The 15017-nt window shown below is 38.2% G+C and overlaps 20 non-coding genes across 20 annotated transcripts; all 20 read right to left on the bottom strand.

Moving 5' to 3' along the window:
• Positions 1–153: 153 nt before the first annotated feature.
• Positions 154–272, bottom strand: LOC148617593 (5S ribosomal RNA). Its single transcript, XR_015922723.1, has one exon. It is a non-coding gene; the product is annotated as a 5S ribosomal RNA (ribosomal RNA).
• Positions 273–924: 652 nt separating this feature from the next.
• On the bottom strand, positions 925–1043 carry LOC148617592 (5S ribosomal RNA). The gene has a single exon (XR_015922722.1). It is a non-coding gene; the product is annotated as a 5S ribosomal RNA (ribosomal RNA).
• Positions 1044–1695: 652 nt separating this feature from the next.
• LOC148617591 (5S ribosomal RNA) lies at positions 1696–1814 on the bottom strand. Its single transcript, XR_015922721.1, has one exon. It is a non-coding gene; the product is annotated as a 5S ribosomal RNA (ribosomal RNA).
• A 652-nt stretch (positions 1815–2466) lies between these two features.
• Positions 2467–2585, bottom strand: LOC148617590 (5S ribosomal RNA). The gene has a single exon (XR_015922720.1). It is a non-coding gene; the product is annotated as a 5S ribosomal RNA (ribosomal RNA).
• A 652-nt stretch (positions 2586–3237) lies between these two features.
• LOC148617589 (5S ribosomal RNA) lies at positions 3238–3356 on the bottom strand. Its single transcript, XR_015922719.1, has one exon. It is a non-coding gene; the product is annotated as a 5S ribosomal RNA (ribosomal RNA).
• A 652-nt stretch (positions 3357–4008) lies between these two features.
• On the bottom strand, positions 4009–4127 carry LOC148617588 (5S ribosomal RNA). The gene has a single exon (XR_015922718.1). It is a non-coding gene; the product is annotated as a 5S ribosomal RNA (ribosomal RNA).
• Positions 4128–4779: 652 nt separating this feature from the next.
• Positions 4780–4898, bottom strand: LOC148617587 (5S ribosomal RNA). Its single transcript, XR_015922717.1, has one exon. It is a non-coding gene; the product is annotated as a 5S ribosomal RNA (ribosomal RNA).
• A 652-nt stretch (positions 4899–5550) lies between these two features.
• LOC148617586 (5S ribosomal RNA) lies at positions 5551–5669 on the bottom strand. Its single transcript, XR_015922715.1, has one exon. It is a non-coding gene; the product is annotated as a 5S ribosomal RNA (ribosomal RNA).
• Positions 5670–6321: 652 nt separating this feature from the next.
• LOC148617585 (5S ribosomal RNA) lies at positions 6322–6440 on the bottom strand. Its single transcript, XR_015922714.1, has one exon. It is a non-coding gene; the product is annotated as a 5S ribosomal RNA (ribosomal RNA).
• A 652-nt stretch (positions 6441–7092) lies between these two features.
• LOC148617584 (5S ribosomal RNA) lies at positions 7093–7211 on the bottom strand. The gene has a single exon (XR_015922713.1). It is a non-coding gene; the product is annotated as a 5S ribosomal RNA (ribosomal RNA).
• A 652-nt stretch (positions 7212–7863) lies between these two features.
• LOC148617583 (5S ribosomal RNA) lies at positions 7864–7982 on the bottom strand. The gene has a single exon (XR_015922712.1). It is a non-coding gene; the product is annotated as a 5S ribosomal RNA (ribosomal RNA).
• Positions 7983–8634: 652 nt separating this feature from the next.
• LOC148617582 (5S ribosomal RNA) lies at positions 8635–8753 on the bottom strand. Its single transcript, XR_015922711.1, has one exon. It is a non-coding gene; the product is annotated as a 5S ribosomal RNA (ribosomal RNA).
• A 652-nt stretch (positions 8754–9405) lies between these two features.
• On the bottom strand, positions 9406–9524 carry LOC148617581 (5S ribosomal RNA). Its single transcript, XR_015922710.1, has one exon. It is a non-coding gene; the product is annotated as a 5S ribosomal RNA (ribosomal RNA).
• A 652-nt stretch (positions 9525–10176) lies between these two features.
• On the bottom strand, positions 10177–10295 carry LOC148617580 (5S ribosomal RNA). Its single transcript, XR_015922709.1, has one exon. It is a non-coding gene; the product is annotated as a 5S ribosomal RNA (ribosomal RNA).
• Positions 10296–10947: 652 nt separating this feature from the next.
• Positions 10948–11066, bottom strand: LOC148617579 (5S ribosomal RNA). The gene has a single exon (XR_015922708.1). It is a non-coding gene; the product is annotated as a 5S ribosomal RNA (ribosomal RNA).
• A 653-nt stretch (positions 11067–11719) lies between these two features.
• On the bottom strand, positions 11720–11838 carry LOC148617578 (5S ribosomal RNA). The gene has a single exon (XR_015922707.1). It is a non-coding gene; the product is annotated as a 5S ribosomal RNA (ribosomal RNA).
• Positions 11839–12490: 652 nt separating this feature from the next.
• Positions 12491–12609, bottom strand: LOC148617577 (5S ribosomal RNA). Its single transcript, XR_015922706.1, has one exon. It is a non-coding gene; the product is annotated as a 5S ribosomal RNA (ribosomal RNA).
• Positions 12610–13261: 652 nt separating this feature from the next.
• LOC148617576 (5S ribosomal RNA) lies at positions 13262–13380 on the bottom strand. Its single transcript, XR_015922703.1, has one exon. It is a non-coding gene; the product is annotated as a 5S ribosomal RNA (ribosomal RNA).
• A 652-nt stretch (positions 13381–14032) lies between these two features.
• LOC148617575 (5S ribosomal RNA) lies at positions 14033–14151 on the bottom strand. The gene has a single exon (XR_015922702.1). It is a non-coding gene; the product is annotated as a 5S ribosomal RNA (ribosomal RNA).
• Positions 14152–14803: 652 nt separating this feature from the next.
• On the bottom strand, positions 14804–14922 carry LOC148617574 (5S ribosomal RNA). The gene has a single exon (XR_015922701.1). It is a non-coding gene; the product is annotated as a 5S ribosomal RNA (ribosomal RNA).
• Positions 14923–15017: the final 95 nt, after the last annotated feature.

Here is a 15017-nt window from a genome sequence, read left to right as displayed (position 1 = left end):
CCCCGCTATGTTATACTTTTAACGCCTTTTCCTGCTTTTCAATTATGACTATACATAAAAATGCACGTTCTAATAAAACGAACGAAAACTCGTATTCCATTTTCTGTGTCATTTTTGTGATTTTTTTAAAAAATGGCCAGAAATAAAAAGAAATGTCTACGGCATCCGGTATTCCCAGGCGGTCACCCATCCAAGTACTAACCGGACTCGACGCTGCTTAACTTCGGTGATCGGACGAGAACCGGTGCTTTCAGCGTGATATGGTCGTAGACACTAAATGATGTGAAAATTTGCTATATAAAGATTCTAGTTCCTTAAGACATATAGAAAAACAAAACATTTTATGTAGGCTTGGCTGAAGAATTCGCCCCGCTCTCTAAATAAAGTGACATAAAGAAAATACAATTACTTCTAAAATAAAATTGATACAAAAGAAAAAATATTATTAAATAAATTTCAGAGACTAACATTCAATTTAAATATCAAACTCACCACAGATCCACAAGCAGACGCCCCAGCCCTGCCCCCTCCTTTTTTTTGACAGCGCTCAATCGTGTCAATTTGTCTCAGTTGTAGCACGAAAAGTCCGTGCACGCGCTAATTTTAAAATGAATTGTAAAATGGAAAATGTAATTGCTTCAAACTTTGCAAAATGACAGGACAAATTTTACTCACCGGCGGCTTCAAACCCTGCCTCCCTTTCGTCTGACTGTCGCCATGCGACGTCAAAGTCACAATGACAATATGGGAGCCTTCTAGTCCAATATACGCCCCCGCTATGTTATACTTTTAACGCCTTTTCCTGCTTTTCAATTATGACTATACATAAAAATGCACGTTCTAATAAAACGAACGAAAACTCGTATTCCATTTTCTGTGTCATTTTTGTGATTTTTTTAAAAAATGGCCAGAAATAAAAAGAAATGTCTACGGCATCCGGTATTCCCAGGCGGTCACCCATCCAAGTACTAACCGGACTCGACGCTGCTTAACTTCGGTGATCGGACGAGAACCGGTGCTTTCAGCGTGATATGGTCGTAGACACTAAATGATGTGAAAATTTGCTATATAAAGATTCTAGTTCCTTAAGACATATAGAAAAACAAAACATTTTATGTAGGCTTGGCTGAAGAATTCGCCCCGCTCTCTAAATAAAGTGACATAAAGAAAATACAATTACTTCTAAAATAAAATTGATACAAAAGAAAAAATATTATTAAATAAATTTCAGAGACTAACATTCAATTTAAATATCAAACTCACCACAGATCCACAAGCAGACGCCCCAGCCCTGCCCCCTCCTTTTTTTTGACAGCGCTCAATCGTGTCAATTTGTCTCAGTTGTAGCACGAAAAGTCCGTGCACGCGCTAATTTTAAAATGAATTGTAAAATGGAAAATGTAATTGCTTCAAACTTTGCAAAATGACAGGACAAATTTTACTCACCGGCGGCTTCAAACCCTGCCTCCCTTTCGTCTGACTGTCGCCATGCGACGTCAAAGTCACAATGACAATATGGGAGCCTTCTAGTCCAATATACGCCCCCGCTATGTTATACTTTTAACGCCTTTTCCTGCTTTTCAATTATGACTATACATAAAAATGCACGTTCTAATAAAACGAACGAAAACTCGTATTCCATTTTCTGTGTCATTTTTGTGATTTTTTTAAAAAATGGCCAGAAATAAAAAGAAATGTCTACGGCATCCGGTATTCCCAGGCGGTCACCCATCCAAGTACTAACCGGACTCGACGCTGCTTAACTTCGGTGATCGGACGAGAACCGGTGCTTTCAGCGTGATATGGTCGTAGACACTAAATGATGTGAAAATTTGCTATATAAAGATTCTAGTTCCTTAAGACATATAGAAAAACAAAACATTTTATGTAGGCTTGGCTGAAGAATTCGCCCCGCTCTCTAAATAAAGTGACATAAAGAAAATACAATTACTTCTAAAATAAAATTGATACAAAAGAAAAAATATTATTAAATAAATTTCAGAGACTAACATTCAATTTAAATATCAAACTCACCACAGATCCACAAGCAGACGCCCCAGCCCTGCCCCCTCCTTTTTTTTGACAGCGCTCAATCGTGTCAATTTGTCTCAGTTGTAGCACGAAAAGTCCGTGCACGCGCTAATTTTAAAATGAATTGTAAAATGGAAAATGTAATTGCTTCAAACTTTGCAAAATGACAGGACAAATTTTACTCACCGGCGGCTTCAAACCCTGCCTCCCTTTCGTCTGACTGTCGCCATGCGACGTCAAAGTCACAATGACAATATGGGAGCCTTCTAGTCCAATATACGCCCCCGCTATGTTATACTTTTAACGCCTTTTCCTGCTTTTCAATTATGACTATACATAAAAATGCACGTTCTAATAAAACGAACGAAAACTCGTATTCCATTTTCTGTGTCATTTTTGTGATTTTTTTAAAAAATGGCCAGAAATAAAAAGAAATGTCTACGGCATCCGGTATTCCCAGGCGGTCACCCATCCAAGTACTAACCGGACTCGACGCTGCTTAACTTCGGTGATCGGACGAGAACCGGTGCTTTCAGCGTGATATGGTCGTAGACACTAAATGATGTGAAAATTTGCTATATAAAGATTCTAGTTCCTTAAGACATATAGAAAAACAAAACATTTTATGTAGGCTTGGCTGAAGAATTCGCCCCGCTCTCTAAATAAAGTGACATAAAGAAAATACAATTACTTCTAAAATAAAATTGATACAAAAGAAAAAATATTATTAAATAAATTTCAGAGACTAACATTCAATTTAAATATCAAACTCACCACAGATCCACAAGCAGACGCCCCAGCCCTGCCCCCTCCTTTTTTTTGACAGCGCTCAATCGTGTCAATTTGTCTCAGTTGTAGCACGAAAAGTCCGTGCACGCGCTAATTTTAAAATGAATTGTAAAATGGAAAATGTAATTGCTTCAAACTTTGCAAAATGACAGGACAAATTTTACTCACCGGCGGCTTCAAACCCTGCCTCCCTTTCGTCTGACTGTCGCCATGCGACGTCAAAGTCACAATGACAATATGGGAGCCTTCTAGTCCAATATACGCCCCCGCTATGTTATACTTTTAACGCCTTTTCCTGCTTTTCAATTATGACTATACATAAAAATGCACGTTCTAATAAAACGAACGAAAACTCGTATTCCATTTTCTGTGTCATTTTTGTGATTTTTTTAAAAAATGGCCAGAAATAAAAAGAAATGTCTACGGCATCCGGTATTCCCAGGCGGTCACCCATCCAAGTACTAACCGGACTCGACGCTGCTTAACTTCGGTGATCGGACGAGAACCGGTGCTTTCAGCGTGATATGGTCGTAGACACTAAATGATGTGAAAATTTGCTATATAAAGATTCTAGTTCCTTAAGACATATAGAAAAACAAAACATTTTATGTAGGCTTGGCTGAAGAATTCGCCCCGCTCTCTAAATAAAGTGACATAAAGAAAATACAATTACTTCTAAAATAAAATTGATACAAAAGAAAAAATATTATTAAATAAATTTCAGAGACTAACATTCAATTTAAATATCAAACTCACCACAGATCCACAAGCAGACGCCCCAGCCCTGCCCCCTCCTTTTTTTTGACAGCGCTCAATCGTGTCAATTTGTCTCAGTTGTAGCACGAAAAGTCCGTGCACGCGCTAATTTTAAAATGAATTGTAAAATGGAAAATGTAATTGCTTCAAACTTTGCAAAATGACAGGACAAATTTTACTCACCGGCGGCTTCAAACCCTGCCTCCCTTTCGTCTGACTGTCGCCATGCGACGTCAAAGTCACAATGACAATATGGGAGCCTTCTAGTCCAATATACGCCCCCGCTATGTTATACTTTTAACGCCTTTTCCTGCTTTTCAATTATGACTATACATAAAAATGCACGTTCTAATAAAACGAACGAAAACTCGTATTCCATTTTCTGTGTCATTTTTGTGATTTTTTTAAAAAATGGCCAGAAATAAAAAGAAATGTCTACGGCATCCGGTATTCCCAGGCGGTCACCCATCCAAGTACTAACCGGACTCGACGCTGCTTAACTTCGGTGATCGGACGAGAACCGGTGCTTTCAGCGTGATATGGTCGTAGACACTAAATGATGTGAAAATTTGCTATATAAAGATTCTAGTTCCTTAAGACATATAGAAAAACAAAACATTTTATGTAGGCTTGGCTGAAGAATTCGCCCCGCTCTCTAAATAAAGTGACATAAAGAAAATACAATTACTTCTAAAATAAAATTGATACAAAAGAAAAAATATTATTAAATAAATTTCAGAGACTAACATTCAATTTAAATATCAAACTCACCACAGATCCACAAGCAGACGCCCCAGCCCTGCCCCCTCCTTTTTTTTGACAGCGCTCAATCGTGTCAATTTGTCTCAGTTGTAGCACGAAAAGTCCGTGCACGCGCTAATTTTAAAATGAATTGTAAAATGGAAAATGTAATTGCTTCAAACTTTGCAAAATGACAGGACAAATTTTACTCACCGGCGGCTTCAAACCCTGCCTCCCTTTCGTCTGACTGTCGCCATGCGACGTCAAAGTCACAATGACAATATGGGAGCCTTCTAGTCCAATATACGCCCCCGCTATGTTATACTTTTAACGCCTTTTCCTGCTTTTCAATTATGACTATACATAAAAATGCACGTTCTAATAAAACGAACGAAAACTCGTATTCCATTTTCTGTGTCATTTTTGTGATTTTTTTAAAAAATGGCCAGAAATAAAAAGAAATGTCTACGGCATCCGGTATTCCCAGGCGGTCACCCATCCAAGTACTAACCGGACTCGACGCTGCTTAACTTCGGTGATCGGACGAGAACCGGTGCTTTCAGCGTGATATGGTCGTAGACACTAAATGATGTGAAAATTTGCTATATAAAGATTCTAGTTCCTTAAGACATATAGAAAAACAAAACATTTTATGTAGGCTTGGCTGAAGAATTCGCCCCGCTCTCTAAATAAAGTGACATAAAGAAAATACAATTACTTCTAAAATAAAATTGATACAAAAGAAAAAATATTATTAAATAAATTTCAGAGACTAACATTCAATTTAAATATCAAACTCACCACAGATCCACAAGCAGACGCCCCAGCCCTGCCCCCTCCTTTTTTTTGACAGCGCTCAATCGTGTCAATTTGTCTCAGTTGTAGCACGAAAAGTCCGTGCACGCGCTAATTTTAAAATGAATTGTAAAATGGAAAATGTAATTGCTTCAAACTTTGCAAAATGACAGGACAAATTTTACTCACCGGCGGCTTCAAACCCTGCCTCCCTTTCGTCTGACTGTCGCCATGCGACGTCAAAGTCACAATGACAATATGGGAGCCTTCTAGTCCAATATACGCCCCCGCTATGTTATACTTTTAACGCCTTTTCCTGCTTTTCAATTATGACTATACATAAAAATGCACGTTCTAATAAAACGAACGAAAACTCGTATTCCATTTTCTGTGTCATTTTTGTGATTTTTTTAAAAAATGGCCAGAAATAAAAAGAAATGTCTACGGCATCCGGTATTCCCAGGCGGTCACCCATCCAAGTACTAACCGGACTCGACGCTGCTTAACTTCGGTGATCGGACGAGAACCGGTGCTTTCAGCGTGATATGGTCGTAGACACTAAATGATGTGAAAATTTGCTATATAAAGATTCTAGTTCCTTAAGACATATAGAAAAACAAAACATTTTATGTAGGCTTGGCTGAAGAATTCGCCCCGCTCTCTAAATAAAGTGACATAAAGAAAATACAATTACTTCTAAAATAAAATTGATACAAAAGAAAAAATATTATTAAATAAATTTCAGAGACTAACATTCAATTTAAATATCAAACTCACCACAGATCCACAAGCAGACGCCCCAGCCCTGCCCCCTCCTTTTTTTTGACAGCGCTCAATCGTGTCAATTTGTCTCAGTTGTAGCACGAAAAGTCCGTGCACGCGCTAATTTTAAAATGAATTGTAAAATGGAAAATGTAATTGCTTCAAACTTTGCAAAATGACAGGACAAATTTTACTCACCGGCGGCTTCAAACCCTGCCTCCCTTTCGTCTGACTGTCGCCATGCGACGTCAAAGTCACAATGACAATATGGGAGCCTTCTAGTCCAATATACGCCCCCGCTATGTTATACTTTTAACGCCTTTTCCTGCTTTTCAATTATGACTATACATAAAAATGCACGTTCTAATAAAACGAACGAAAACTCGTATTCCATTTTCTGTGTCATTTTTGTGATTTTTTTAAAAAATGGCCAGAAATAAAAAGAAATGTCTACGGCATCCGGTATTCCCAGGCGGTCACCCATCCAAGTACTAACCGGACTCGACGCTGCTTAACTTCGGTGATCGGACGAGAACCGGTGCTTTCAGCGTGATATGGTCGTAGACACTAAATGATGTGAAAATTTGCTATATAAAGATTCTAGTTCCTTAAGACATATAGAAAAACAAAACATTTTATGTAGGCTTGGCTGAAGAATTCGCCCCGCTCTCTAAATAAAGTGACATAAAGAAAATACAATTACTTCTAAAATAAAATTGATACAAAAGAAAAAATATTATTAAATAAATTTCAGAGACTAACATTCAATTTAAATATCAAACTCACCACAGATCCACAAGCAGACGCCCCAGCCCTGCCCCCTCCTTTTTTTTGACAGCGCTCAATCGTGTCAATTTGTCTCAGTTGTAGCACGAAAAGTCCGTGCACGCGCTAATTTTAAAATGAATTGTAAAATGGAAAATGTAATTGCTTCAAACTTTGCAAAATGACAGGACAAATTTTACTCACCGGCGGCTTCAAACCCTGCCTCCCTTTCGTCTGACTGTCGCCATGCGACGTCAAAGTCACAATGACAATATGGGAGCCTTCTAGTCCAATATACGCCCCCGCTATGTTATACTTTTAACGCCTTTTCCTGCTTTTCAATTATGACTATACATAAAAATGCACGTTCTAATAAAACGAACGAAAACTCGTATTCCATTTTCTGTGTCATTTTTGTGATTTTTTTAAAAAATGGCCAGAAATAAAAAGAAATGTCTACGGCATCCGGTATTCCCAGGCGGTCACCCATCCAAGTACTAACCGGACTCGACGCTGCTTAACTTCGGTGATCGGACGAGAACCGGTGCTTTCAGCGTGATATGGTCGTAGACACTAAATGATGTGAAAATTTGCTATATAAAGATTCTAGTTCCTTAAGACATATAGAAAAACAAAACATTTTATGTAGGCTTGGCTGAAGAATTCGCCCCGCTCTCTAAATAAAGTGACATAAAGAAAATACAATTACTTCTAAAATAAAATTGATACAAAAGAAAAAATATTATTAAATAAATTTCAGAGACTAACATTCAATTTAAATATCAAACTCACCACAGATCCACAAGCAGACGCCCCAGCCCTGCCCCCTCCTTTTTTTTGACAGCGCTCAATCGTGTCAATTTGTCTCAGTTGTAGCACGAAAAGTCCGTGCACGCGCTAATTTTAAAATGAATTGTAAAATGGAAAATGTAATTGCTTCAAACTTTGCAAAATGACAGGACAAATTTTACTCACCGGCGGCTTCAAACCCTGCCTCCCTTTCGTCTGACTGTCGCCATGCGACGTCAAAGTCACAATGACAATATGGGAGCCTTCTAGTCCAATATACGCCCCCGCTATGTTATACTTTTAACGCCTTTTCCTGCTTTTCAATTATGACTATACATAAAAATGCACGTTCTAATAAAACGAACGAAAACTCGTATTCCATTTTCTGTGTCATTTTTGTGATTTTTTTAAAAAATGGCCAGAAATAAAAAGAAATGTCTACGGCATCCGGTATTCCCAGGCGGTCACCCATCCAAGTACTAACCGGACTCGACGCTGCTTAACTTCGGTGATCGGACGAGAACCGGTGCTTTCAGCGTGATATGGTCGTAGACACTAAATGATGTGAAAATTTGCTATATAAAGATTCTAGTTCCTTAAGACATATAGAAAAACAAAACATTTTATGTAGGCTTGGCTGAAGAATTCGCCCCGCTCTCTAAATAAAGTGACATAAAGAAAATACAATTACTTCTAAAATAAAATTGATACAAAAGAAAAAATATTATTAAATAAATTTCAGAGACTAACATTCAATTTAAATATCAAACTCACCACAGATCCACAAGCAGACGCCCCAGCCCTGCCCCCTCCTTTTTTTTGACAGCGCTCAATCGTGTCAATTTGTCTCAGTTGTAGCACGAAAAGTCCGTGCACGCGCTAATTTTAAAATGAATTGTAAAATGGAAAATGTAATTGCTTCAAACTTTGCAAAATGACAGGACAAATTTTACTCACCGGCGGCTTCAAACCCTGCCTCCCTTTCGTCTGACTGTCGCCATGCGACGTCAAAGTCACAATGACAATATGGGAGCCTTCTAGTCCAATATACGCCCCCGCTATGTTATACTTTTAACGCCTTTTCCTGCTTTTCAATTATGACTATACATAAAAATGCACGTTCTAATAAAACGAACGAAAACTCGTATTCCATTTTCTGTGTCATTTTTGTGATTTTTTTAAAAAATGGCCAGAAATAAAAAGAAATGTCTACGGCATCCGGTATTCCCAGGCGGTCACCCATCCAAGTACTAACCGGACTCGACGCTGCTTAACTTCGGTGATCGGACGAGAACCGGTGCTTTCAGCGTGATATGGTCGTAGACACTAAATGATGTGAAAATTTGCTATATAAAGATTCTAGTTCCTTAAGACATATAGAAAAACAAAACATTTTATGTAGGCTTGGCTGAAGAATTCGCCCCGCTCTCTAAATAAAGTGACATAAAGAAAATACAATTACTTCTAAAATAAAATTGATACAAAAGAAAAAATATTATTAAATAAATTTCAGAGACTAACATTCAATTTAAATATCAAACTCACCACAGATCCACAAGCAGACGCCCCAGCCCTGCCCCCTCCTTTTTTTTGACAGCGCTCAATCGTGTCAATTTGTCTCAGTTGTAGCACGAAAAGTCCGTGCACGCGCTAATTTTAAAATGAATTGTAAAATGGAAAATGTAATTGCTTCAAACTTTGCAAAATGACAGGACAAATTTTACTCACCGGCGGCTTCAAACCCTGCCTCCCTTTCGTCTGACTGTCGCCATGCGACGTCAAAGTCACAATGACAATATGGGAGCCTTCTAGTCCAATATACGCCCCCGCTATGTTATACTTTTAACGCCTTTTCCTGCTTTTCAATTATGACTATACATAAAAATGCACGTTCTAATAAAACGAACGAAAACTCGTATTCCATTTTCTGTGTCATTTTTGTGATTTTTTTAAAAAATGGCCAGAAATAAAAAGAAATGTCTACGGCATCCGGTATTCCCAGGCGGTCACCCATCCAAGTACTAACCGGACTCGACGCTGCTTAACTTCGGTGATCGGACGAGAACCGGTGCTTTCAGCGTGATATGGTCGTAGACACTAAATGATGTGAAAATTTGCTATATAAAGATTCTAGTTCCTTAAGACATATAGAAAAACAAAACATTTTATGTAGGCTTGGCTGAAGAATTCGCCCCGCTCTCTAAATAAAGTGACATAAAGAAAATACAATTACTTCTAAAATAAAATTGATACAAAAGAAAAAATATTATTAAATAAATTTCAGAGACTAACATTCAATTTAAATATCAAACTCACCACAGATCCACAAGCAGACGCCCCAGCCCTGCCCCCTCCTTTTTTTTGACAGCGCTCAATCGTGTCAATTTGTCTCAGTTGTAGCACGAAAAGTCTGTGCACGCGCTAATTTTAAAATGAATTGTAAAATGGAAAATGTAATTGCTTCAAACTTTGCAAAATGACAGGACAAATTTTACTCACCGGCGGCTTCAAACCCTGCCTCCCTTTCGTCTGACTGTCGCCATGCGACGTCAAAGTCACAATGACAATATGGGAGCCTTCTAGTCCAATATACGCCCCCGCTATGTTATACTTTTAACGCCTTTTCCTGCTTTTCAATTATGACTATACATAAAAATGCACGTTCTAATAAAACGAACGAAAACTCGTATTCCATTTTCTGTGTCATTTTTGTGATTTTTTTAAAAAATGGCCAGAAATAAAAAGAAATGTCTACGGCATCCGGTATTCCCAGGCGGTCACCCATCCAAGTACTAACCGGACTCGACGCTGCTTAACTTCGGTGATCGGACGAGAACCGGTGCTTTCAGCGTGATATGGTCGTAGACACTAAATGATGTGAAAATTTGCTATATAAAGATTCTAGTTCCTTAAGACATATAGAAAAACAAAACATTTTATGTAGGCTTGGCTGAAGAATTCGCCCCGCTCTCTAAATAAAGTGACATAAAGAAAATACAATTACTTCTAAAATAAAATTGATACAAAAGAAAAAATATTATTAAATAAATTTCAGAGACTAACATTCAATTTAAATATCAAACTCACCACAGATCCACAAGCAGACGCCCCAGCCCTGCCCCCTCCTTTTTTTTGACAGCGCTCAATCGTGTCAATTTGTCTCAGTTGTAGCACGAAAAGTCCGTGCACGCGCTAATTTTAAAATGAATTGTAAAATGGAAAATGTAATTGCTTCAAACTTTGCAAAATGACAGGACAAATTTTACTCACCGGCGGCTTCAAACCCTGCCTCCCTTTCGTCTGACTGTCGCCATGCGACGTCAAAGTCACAATGACAATATGGGAGCCTTCTAGTCCAATATACGCCCCCGCTATGTTATACTTTTAACGCCTTTTCCTGCTTTTCAATTATGACTATACATAAAAATGCACGTTCTAATAAAACGAACGAAAACTCGTATTCCATTTTCTGTGTCATTTTTGTGATTTTTTTAAAAAATGGCCAGAAATAAAAAGAAATGTCTACGGCATCCGGTATTCCCAGGCGGTCACCCATCCAAGTACTAACCGGACTCGACGCTGCTTAACTTCGGTGATCGGACGAGAACCGGTGCTTTCAGCGTGATATGGTCGTAGACACTAAATGATGTGAAAATTTGCTATATAAAGATTCTAGTTCCTTAAGACATATAGAAAAACAAAACATTTTATGTAGGCTTGGCTGAAGAATTCGCCCCGCTCTCTAAATAAAGTGACATAAAGAAAATACAATTACTTCTAAAATAAAATTGATACAAAAGAAAAAATATTATTAAATAAATTTCAGAGACTAACATTCAATTTAAATATCAAACTCACCACAGATCCACAAGCAGACGCCCCAGCCCTGCCCCCTCCTTTTTTTTTGACAGCGCTCAATCGTGTCAATTTGTCTCAGTTGTAGCACGAAAAGTCCGTGCACGCGCTAATTTTAAAATGAATTGTAAAATGGAAAATGTAATTGCTTCAAACTTTGCAAAATGACAGGACAAATTTTACTCACCGGCGGCTTCAAACCCTGCCTCCCTTTCGTCTGACTGTCGCCATGCGACGTCAAAGTCACAATGACAATATGGGAGCCTTCTAGTCCAATATACGCCCCCGCTATGTTATACTTTTAACGCCTTTTCCTGCTTTTCAATTATGACTATACATAAAAATGCACGTTCTAATAAAACGAACGAAAACTCGTATTCCATTTTCTGTGTCATTTTTGTGATTTTTTTAAAAAATGGCCAGAAATAAAAAGAAATGTCTACGGCATCCGGTATTCCCAGGCGGTCACCCATCCAAGTACTAACCGGACTCGACGCTGCTTAACTTCGGTGATCGGACGAGAACCGGTGCTTTCAGCGTGATATGGTCGTAGACACTAAATGATGTGAAAATTTGCTATATAAAGATTCTAGTTCCTTAAGACATATAGAAAAACAAAACATTTTATGTAGGCTTGGCTGAAGAATTCGCCCCGCTCTCTAAATAAAGTGACATAAAGAAAATACAATTACTTCTAAAATAAAATTGATACAAAAGAAAAAATATTATTAAATAAATTTCAGAGACTAACATTCAATTTAAATATCAAACTCACCACAGATCCACAAGCAGACGCCCCAGCCCTGCCCCCTCCTTTTTTTTGACAGCGCTCAATCGTGTCAATTTGTCTCAGTTGTAGCACGAAAAGTCCGTGCACGCGCTAATTTTAAAATGAATTGTAAAATGGAAAATGTAATTGCTTCAAACTTTGCAAAATGACAGGACAAATTTTACTCACCGGCGGCTTCAAACCCTGCCTCCCTTTCGTCTGACTGTCGCCATGCGACGTCAAAGTCACAATGACAATATGGGAGCCTTCTAGTCCAATATACGCCCCCGCTATGTTATACTTTTAACGCCTTTTCCTGCTTTTCAATTATGACTATACATAAAAATGCACGTTCTAATAAAACGAACGAAAACTCGTATTCCATTTTCTGTGTCATTTTTGTGATTTTTTTAAAAAATGGCCAGAAATAAAAAGAAATGTCTACGGCATCCGGTATTCCCAGGCGGTCACCCATCCAAGTACTAACCGGACTCGACGCTGCTTAACTTCGGTGATCGGACGAGAACCGGTGCTTTCAGCGTGATATGGTCGTAGACACTAAATGATGTGAAAATTTGCTATATAAAGATTCTAGTTCCTTAAGACATATAGAAAAACAAAACATTTTATGTAGGCTTGGCTGAAGAATTCGCCCCGCTCTCTAAATAAAGTGACATAAAGAAAATACAATTACTTCTAAAATAAAATTGATACAAAAGAAAAAATATTATTAAATAAATTTCAGAGACTAACATTCAATTTAAATATCAAACTCACCACAGATCCACAAGCAGACGCCCCAGCCCTGCCCCCTCCTTTTTTTTGACAGCGCTCAATCGTGTCAATTTGTCTCAGTTGTAGCACGAAAAGTCCGTGCACGCGCTAATTTTAAAATGAATTGTAAAATGGAAAATGTAATTGCTTCAAACTTTGCAAAATGACAGGACAAATTTTACTCACCGGCGGCTTCAAACCCTGCCTCCCTTTCGTCTGACTGTCGCCATGCGACGTCAAAGTCACAATGACAATATGGGAGCCTTCTAGTCCAATATACGCCCCCGCTATGTTATACTTTTAACGCCTTTTCCTGCTTTTCAATTATGACTATACATAAAAATGCACGTTCTAATAAAACGAACGAAAACTCGTATTCCATTTTCTGTGTCATTTTTGTGATTTTTTTAAAAAATGGCCAGAAATAAAAAGAAATGTCTACGGCATCCGGTATTCCCAGGCGGTCACCCATCCAAGTACTAACCGGACTCGACGCTGCTTAACTTCGGTGATCGGACGAGAACCGGTGCTTTCAGCGTGATATGGTCGTAGACACTAAATGATGTGAAAATTTGCTATATAAAGATTCTAGTTCCTTAAGACATATAGAAAAACAAAACATTTTATGTAGGCTTGGCTGAAGAATTCGCCCCGCTCTCTAAATAAAGTGACATAAAGAAAATACAATTACTTCTAAAATAAAATTGATACAAAAGAAAAAATATTATTAAATAAATTTCAGAGACTAACATTCAATTTAAATATCAAACTCACCACAGATCCACAAGCAGACGCCCCAGCCCTGCCCCCTCCTTTTTTTTGACAGCGCTCAATCGTGTCAATTTGTCTCAGTTGTAGCACGAAAAGTCCGTGCACGCGCTAATTTTAAAATGAATTGTAAAATGGAAAATGTAATTGCTTCAAACTTTGCAAAATGACAGGACAAATTTTACTCACCGGCGGCTTCAAACCCTGCCTCCCTTTCGTCTGACTGTCGCCATGCGACGTCAAAGTCACAATGACAATATGGGAGCCTTCTAGTCCAATATACGCCCCCGCTATGTTATACTTTTAACGCCTTTTCCTGCTTTTCAATTATGACTATACATAAAAATGCACGTTCTAATAAAACGAACGAAAACTCGTATTCCATTTTCTGTGTCATTTTTGTGATTTTTTTAAAAAATGGCCAGAAATAAAAAGAAATGTCTACGGCATCCGGTATTCCCAGGCGGTCACCCATCCAAGTACTAACCGGACTCGACGCTGCTTAACTTCGGTGATCGGACGAGAACCGGTGCTTTCAGCGTGATATGGTCGTAGACACTAAATGATGTGAAAATTTGCTATATAAAGATTCTAGTTCCTTAAGACATATAGAAAAACAAAACATTTTATGTAGGCTTGGCTGAAGAATTCGCCCCGCTCTCTAAATAAAGTGACATAAAGAAAATACAATTACTTCTAAAATAAAATTGATACAAAAGAAAAAATATTATTAAATAAATTTCAGAGACTAACATTCAATTTAAATATCAAACTCACCACAGATCCACAAGCAGACGCCCCAGCCCTGCCCCCTCCTTTTTTTTGACAGCGCTCAATCGTGTCAATTTGTCTCAGTTGTAGCACGAAAAGTCCGTGCACGCGCTAATTTTAAAATGAATTGTAAAATGGAAAATGTAATTGCTTCAAACTTTGCAAAATGACAGGACAAATTTTACTCACCGGCGGCTTCAAACCCTGCCTCCCTTTCGTCTGACTGTCGCCATGCGACGTCAAAGTCACAATGACAATATGGGAGCCTTCTAGTCCAATATACGCCCCCGCTATGTTATACTTTTAACGCCTTTTCCTGCTTTTCAATTATGACTATACATAAAAATGCACGTTCTAATAAAACGAACGAAAACTCGTATTCCATTTTCTGTGTCATTTTTGTGATTTTTTTAAAAAATGGCCAGAAATAAAAAGAAATGTCTACGGCATCCGGTATTCCCAGGCGGTCACCCATCCAAGTACTAACCGGACTCGACGCTGCTTAACTTCGGTGATCGGACGAGAACCGGTGCTTTCAGCGTGATATGGTCGTAGACACTAAATGATGTGAAAATTTGCTATATAAAGATTCTAGTTCCTTAAGACATATAGAAAAACAAAACATTTTATGTAGGCTTGGCTGAAGAATTCG

Source organism: Perna viridis, chromosome 5 (assembly GCF_037379345.1).
Source record: "Perna viridis isolate PV_CMFRI_1.1 ecotype Kerala chromosome 5, ASM3737934v1, whole genome shotgun sequence".
Taxonomy (NCBI): Eukaryota; Metazoa; Mollusca; class Bivalvia; order Mytilida; family Mytilidae; genus Perna; species Perna viridis.
This window is presented reverse-complemented; position numbering and strand designations above follow the sequence as displayed.